Genomic DNA, 7877 nt, shown 5'->3' with positions numbered 1-7877 from the left:
CATATATATATATATATATATATATATATATATATATATACACATACACACACACATACATTTACTTTTTCCTAGTTCTACAATTCTTGATTTATTTTTGTTTTATATTCAATACATGTTTCTAGTGTATGTGCTAATAATCATAAAGGTTTTTTAGCATCCTTAATAGTACAAAACTATAATTTTTTATTTCGAATTATACAAATATTAAATAACAAAATAGATATTATAATAATTTTAATAAAATGTAATGAAGCAACCACAATTTTATTGAATGCATATGTCTATAACTTTATTACATCTTATGAAAATTTCTTTCAAAAGCTAACCCTTTGTTGCATTGGGTTTGCGTGTAGCGAATAAATTTGGGGTGTTTTGAGATATGGAGGGTTACCAGGATTTGGCCCTGTAGGAACTGTGCGCATGGATTGAAAAGTTTTTAACTTCATGAAAGATCGAAAAATCTCTGACTGTTAAGGATTTGGTTGAAATATTTTCAATTTTGATAGCTACAACTTCTACTGATGAATTTAGAAGGAGAAGAACAACAATAGATACAAAAAGAATGAAGTTACTCATTATGTAACTCAAAATACTATGTTTTTACTTTTTTATGTGTTAATTGATTCTATGCTTCATTCTTTATATAGAGTTACAAACTTTTTTTATGGTCTCAATAGAATAAATTGACATAGATTTTCTAACCAAAAAGTATTGAATATGGTTAGTAAGCTTAGTAGAGAGATTTATGTTACCTTCAATAAAATAAATTGACATAGATTTCTTACCACCAAGGTATCAAATATAATTAGTTTCTTTAGTTAAAAGATTTATGTTATCTCAAATAAACATAATCATGTAAATGTATACATTTGATAAATAATTGATTAAGATGGTGTTTGGATTGACTTAAAAGTTGGTTAAACCTATTTTTAAAGTCTATTTTTGACTTTTGAAAGAGTTTGACAAATATAAAAAAAATAACTTAATCTAAGTAAAAAAATGACTTAAAATAAGTTAGGAATTGTTTGACAAAATAAAAAATTACTTAAAAAATAAATTTAAAATGACTTAAAATAAGTCAAAATCTAAAAGTAGGTCTCCCTCTACTGTTTATTTTTTAACTTAAAAGTCATTTAAGTTTGCTCTTATAATTTTTGACTTAAAAGCTATTTTTTAAGTCAATCCAAACATGCTCTAAATATTTTATTTTTAAAACAATTTGCACAAAAATTCATTTGAATTGATTCATTGATTATATATATTATGGTATCATTAAGGTTTCTTGTTAAAAAATTACTCATTTGTATTAGTGATCCTAAGGGTTTTGGAAAAGAACTATGGAGGTTTAGACGATTTATGATTAGAAAACGAGAGAAGAAAATCGTTCATACACATATGGGTAACACCAAGCGCGATGCACCACATTTGCGCCAGAGGTCTTGGGGCGGCGCGCTAGCAGTGTGCCAGTAAGGTGCCTCAAATCAACTGGTTTGACGCGGCGCCCCCCAAAGGTGCCTAAATCTGTGTTTTTTTCCCACTTTTCGTAGTTCAGTCTAATTAAGCCCTTCTAATGTGTTTTAAAACTTTCTAATGATTCTAACTACTCTAAATGACTTCTAATCATATAGATATCATCCAAAAACACAAATTTACAACCTTGAGTCCATGAATTCAGACTCAAGGAAAGTTAGAGCCATGTCTAGAGAGTTCTTAGAGTTCTTTGAAGAAGTCTTTTACAAATACTTTAAATTTTTCTTAAGATTTAAAGATAAGGTTGAGTAAGGAGTAAATATAAGAATAAGAAGAAGTTAATTTTAGATTTTCATAAGTCTCTCACAAATGCTTTAACTTCGTTTAAGACTTAAGTTGAATTCAGTTCAGAGAAAAGTGAAGCCTTTTCTTAAAAAACAGTTTATGAGACAAAGTAATCCCAAAGTTGTATTAAAATGCTTTCACATTTGAAGGAATGGAAACTGGGATTTCCAAGGAGCCTTGGGGCTATTTTTTAGAAAAAAACTTAGCTTTCTAAATGAAGAAAGGAGGGAAACTAAGATTTCCAAGATAGACTTTGAGCTGAATATATTTTAAGCACTAATCTCAAACCACAGAATCAGTATATTTTAAAAACATAAGAGCAGTATATTTTGGGAGTAGTATTGAGCACCGATATGAGGGAATTCAGACAATTCACATCCCCCATAAACCATGTAATCATCATGGGTAGGAAAAGGTCATACTTTTTATATGAACCCTTTTCACAGTAGACTAGTTTATCCATTAGGCAGTTCAGGTCTTATACCTTTGGCCGGGTATAGGATGTGCCGGCAGCGTGAGGTAGATCGTTGTATCATAATTTTTGCTCTTAAGTGATGGTTGTCGGTTAGGGAAACTCCCACATAAATATTGTATTTTATATACATCAGTTTACTTGTATTTTTACATACATCTAAGAATTATTGAATCATTGTATACATTAAGAACTCACAACATGTTTCTAAAAAATTTTCTTTATATTGCATATGCTTTTAAATTGCTTTATATTGACATAAGTCAGTTATAATTGAGCTATGTTATTCATGAGTCGAGCGGAGTCAAGGTAAGTGTTTCTTCAGACTCTTCTTCTAGCCTATGTTATTTAGCATTCCAATTCGTATACTCATACATTCAATGTACTGATTTCAATTTTCTTGCATCGTAGCATGATGCAGACATAGGTAACCAGGATCAACATCATCCAGCGTCTCGTTGATCCATTTGAGCACTCAGAGTCAGTGGTGAGCCTCCTTGCATTCTGGAGGACACATTTACTTCATTTTAGTACTTTCTTTATTAGTATGTTGTAGGGTATGTACCAACATCTATCTCAGTTTTAGAGGCTTCATAGATAGACAGTCCAATGTTGTCCTTTGAGTCTTTTCATTATTATCCCTTTTGTTAAGACTTGGGTTGTCAACTTTTGGCTAAGTTTGAATGTTTCAGCTTTATAAATGTTCACAGTTATGATATTCTTTTAAGTTAAGTTATGATTATTGTTTTCCGCTGAGTTAAGTAAGCCAGGAAAAGAGTTCGCTCAAGGTCAGAAATGGTCATCGGGTGCCGGCCACATCCAAGCTTTAGGCTTAGGGCGTGATAGTTACTATGAATTCGCACCCCCATATCGGTTCTAAATACTTCTTTAAAAAATATACTTAGCTCATGTTTTCTAAAACAACTTCTTTATTTAGGTGAGATAATTGCTTAACACTTAGCTTTAAAAGCTCTCTAGGAATGATGTTCCCTTTTCTTGCTCAAAACTCTTTTGGAAATCTTTGTTTCATCTTATCTTTAATGTAAAAACATTTATAAATTCCTTGGTAATGCTTAGTTCCCTATAGAATTTTAAGAAATGAACTCAACTCTTAGGGAATACTTAGTTCCTTTATGTTTCTTTGATAGAAGAACTTCAACTCTTTACTTAAATTGAAACTTGAGCCTTAAAATTAAGTTAAAATGTTTAATATAGACTCTTGAAAACCTTTAAGAACTATTCTTTGGATTAGCTTCTTAACTTTTGAATTGACGCTTAACTTCTTTGTCTTTGATTTTAACTCTCCTTGAATTGGATCATGGATTTAAGGCTATGATTCGTGTTCCTTGGTTATTTCTAGGTGCTTAGAAATCATTTAAAGTAAATAGAATCACTGGAAGGTGTTAATATACATTAGAAAGACACAAAAGGGCTAAATTATGAAAACTGAACGAAAAAAACCTATTTGGGCGCGTTCGGGGCGTGCCGCGCCAGACCAATTAGTTTGAGGCACCTTTCTGGTGCACTGCAAGCGCGCCGCCCCTGAATTTCTGACGCAAATGGGGCATGCCACGCCTGGTGCAACTCAGATGCGCCTGAACGTCTTTTTTCTCTCGTTTTCTGATCCTAAATCTCCTAAACCTCCATAGTTCTATTTACAAACCCTTAGGATCATCAATACCTTCAATACCCAGTATATCTAACTCGAAATAAAACTTGGAAATTAAGAACCAACGTCAATGGGCATTCATACAACTCAACAAACAGGGATTCGATAAGATTTATAAAAAATTTACTTCTAATCATGTAAACAATTCCAAAACCCCTGATTGAAAAATGTTTTGTGTGTGGATAAATTAACCCAAAACGAAAGATCTCATATACCTTGATAGGGATCACCCCGACGAATTCCACTCGCTATTCTTTGGTGTTCTTGGTAAATCCTTGTTTTTTCTCCCCTTATTTTTTCTCCTCTCTTTTCCAAGCCCTAAGCATAAATTTAGACTTCCTAATCCCACTAAAACTGGTTTTTACCCCAAATAAATCCTTAAAACGAAATAGGAAATTAATTGGTGAAAAGACTAGTTTTTCCTTCCTTAAATCCGGATTGGTTACTTTCTCAATCCAACAGCCCAACTTCCGATAGGCATATCTCCTTATACGATATCGAAAATGCGCAAACTCGGTAGCGTTGAAAAGATCTATCCAATGTTTTTTTAACCATAATAAAAACTATCTCTAACTCATCCTGAGTTAGGAGTTATGGCCATTTGAAAATGACCAAAACTCACTTCTTAAACATAGAAAATTTTCCAGATTTTTTTCCTTTCTTTCCAAAAGTGATTATTTTTAGTTTCTTAGCTTATTCTTAGCCATTTAAAGCTACGAGATGTTACCTAAAAAAAATAAAAAAGTAAAGGAATTAACCATGACCTTTGATGTTTTCATTTGAACTTACAAAGAGCTTCGTAAAGAAAATAAACAAATTTTGGTGAAGGTGGTAGGAGGAGTGAGTAATGGCAGAACACATGTTTCAAAGTACCTACATGTGGAGTGGTTAATGCCTATGTAAAGTACAATTATTAAAGTTACTTGTACATGCAAACCTACAACTATGCTTAAATAAATAGTACAATTTCACATAACATGATGTACAATTATGAATTGCAGTGTTAGTCATTTTCTTGTTGATCTACAATTATAAACTACAATGTTAGTCTTTTTCTTGTTGGCTTATATATAAGGGTACATACAACTCAAGTTTAATTTAATGTCGTTACCTTGTTGATTCACATATACATCACCTACTACTTGGTGAAAAAAAATGCATCACCTGTTACTTACAATCATATAAGAACATAATATATTTTTATGCAGTTTCTGATTTATATTCCTTTCCTATTTTTCGTTCTTTTTCTTTATCATAATTTTTATCACCAAAATTTGTAAACGTAAAATGTTGGGCCCGTACTTAGCACGGGCAATACCCATCTAGTGTATATATATATATATATATATATACACACACACACACATTTACGTTTTCCTAATTTTACAATTCTTGGTTTATTTTTATTTTATATTCAACATCTGTTTCTAGCATATGTACTAATAATCATAAGGTTTTGTTAGCATTCATAATAGTGCAAAAATTATAATTATTTATTTAGAATCATACAAATATAAAATCACAAAATATATATTATATTAATATTAATAAAATATAATGAAGCAACCACAATTTTATTGAATTCATATGTCTATGACTTTATTACATCTTATGAAAAAAATCAAAAGCTAACTCTTTGTTGCGTTGAGTTTTCGTGCAGTGAATATATTTGGGGTACTTTGAGAATCTGGAGGGGTACCAGGATTTGGCCCTGTAGGAACTTTGCGCATGGATTTAAAAGTTCCAGGATTTGGCCCTGTAGGAACTGTGCGCATGGATTGAAAAGTTTTTAACTTCATGAAAGATCGAAAAATCTCTTTGACTTTTGAGGATTTGGTTGAAATATTTTCAATTTTGATAGCTACAACTTCTACTGATGTATTTAGAAGGAGAAGAACAACAATAGATAGAAAAAGATTGAAGTTACTCATGATGTAACTCAAAATAATATGTTTTTACTTTTTGTGTGTTAATTGATTTTATGCTTCATCCTTTATATAGTGTTACAAACTTTTTTTATGGTCTCAATAGAATAAATTGACAGAGATTTTCTAACCAAAAAGTATTGAATATGGTTAGTAAACTTAGTAGAGAGATTTATGTTACCTTCAATAAAATAAATTGACATAGATTTCTTACCATCAAGATATCAAATATGGTTAGTTTCTTTAGTTAAAAGATTTATGTTATCGCAAATAAACATTATCATGTAAATGTATACATTTGATAAATAATTGATTAAGATGGTGTTTGGATTGACTTAAAAGTTGGTTAAACCTACTTTTCAAGTCTATTTTTGACTTTTGAAAGAGTTTGACAAATATAAAAAAAATAACTTAATCTAATTTAAAAAATGACTTAAAATAAGTTAGGAATTGTTTGACAAAGTCCAAAATTACTTAAAAAATAAATTTAAAATGACTTAAAATAAGTCAAAATCTAAAAGTAGGTCTCCCTCTACTGTTTATTTTTTAACTTAAAAGTCATTTAAGTTTGCTCTTATAATTTTTGACTTAAAAGCTATTTTTTAAGTCAATCCAAACATGCTCTAAATATTTTATTTTTAAAACAATTTGCACAAAAATTCATTTGAATTGATTCATTGATTATATATATTATGGTATCATTAAGGTTTCTTGTTAAAAAATTACTCATTTGTATTAGTGATCCTAAGGGTTTTGGAAAAGAACTATGGAGGTTTAGACGATTTATGATTAGAAAACGAGAGAAGAAAATCGTTCATACACATATGGGTAACACCAAGCGCGATGCACCACATTTGCGCCAGAGGTCTTGGGGCGGCGCGCTAGCAGTGTGCCAGTAAGGTGCCTCAAACCAACTGGTTTGACGCGGCGCCCCCCAAACGTACCTAAATCTGTGTTTTTTGCCCACTTTTCGTAGTTCAGTCTAATTAAGCCCTTCTAATGTGTTTTAAAACTTTCTAATGATTCTAACTACTCTAAATGACTTCTAATCATATAGATATCATCCAAAAACACAAATTTACAACCTTGAGTCCATGAATTCAGACTCAAGGAAAGTTAGAGCCAAGTCTAGAGAGTTCTTTGAAGAAGTCTTTTACAAATACTTTAAACTTGTCTTAAGATTTAAAGATAAAGTTGAGTAAGGAGTAAATATAAGAATAAGAAGAAGTTAATTTTAGATTTTCATAAGTCTCTCACAAATGCTTTAACTTCATTTAAGACTTAAGTTGAATTCAGTTCAGAGTAAAGTGAAGCCTTTTCTTAAAAAACAGTTTATGAGACAAAGTAATCCCAAAGTTGTATTAAAATGCTTTCACATTTGAAGGAATGGAAACTGAGATTTCCAAGGAGCCTTAGGGCTATTTTTTTAGAAAAAAACTAAGCTTTCTAAATGAAGAAAGGAGGAAACTAAGATTTCCAAGATAGCCTTTGAGCTGAATATATTTTAAGCACTAATCTCAAACCACAGAATCAGTATATTTTAAAAACACAAGAGCAGTATATTTTGGGAGTAGTATTGAGCACCGATATGAGGGAGTTAAGACAATTCACATCCCCCATAAACCATGTAATCATCATGGGTAGGAAAAGGTCATACTTTTTATATGAACCCTTTTCACAGTAGACTAGTTGATCCATTAGGCAGTTCAGGTCTTATAACTTTGGCCGGGTATAGGATGTGCTGGCAGCGTGAGGTAGATCGTTGTATCATAATTTTTGCTCTTAAGTGATGGTTGTCGGTTAGGGAAACTCCCACATAAATATTGTATTTTATATACATCAGTTTACTTGTATTTTTACATACATNTTAAAAGGGCTAAACTATGAAAACTGAACGAAAAAAACCTATTTGGACGCGTTCGGGGCGTGCCGCGCCAGACCAATTAGTTTGAGGCACCTTTATGGCGCACTGCAAGCGCGCCGCCCCTGAATT

Source organism: Solanum pennellii, chromosome 7, assembly GCF_001406875.1.
Source record: "Solanum pennellii chromosome 7, SPENNV200".
Classification (NCBI taxonomy): domain Eukaryota; kingdom Viridiplantae; phylum Streptophyta; class Magnoliopsida; order Solanales; family Solanaceae; genus Solanum; species Solanum pennellii.
Note: the sequence above shows the minus strand (reverse complement) of the source record.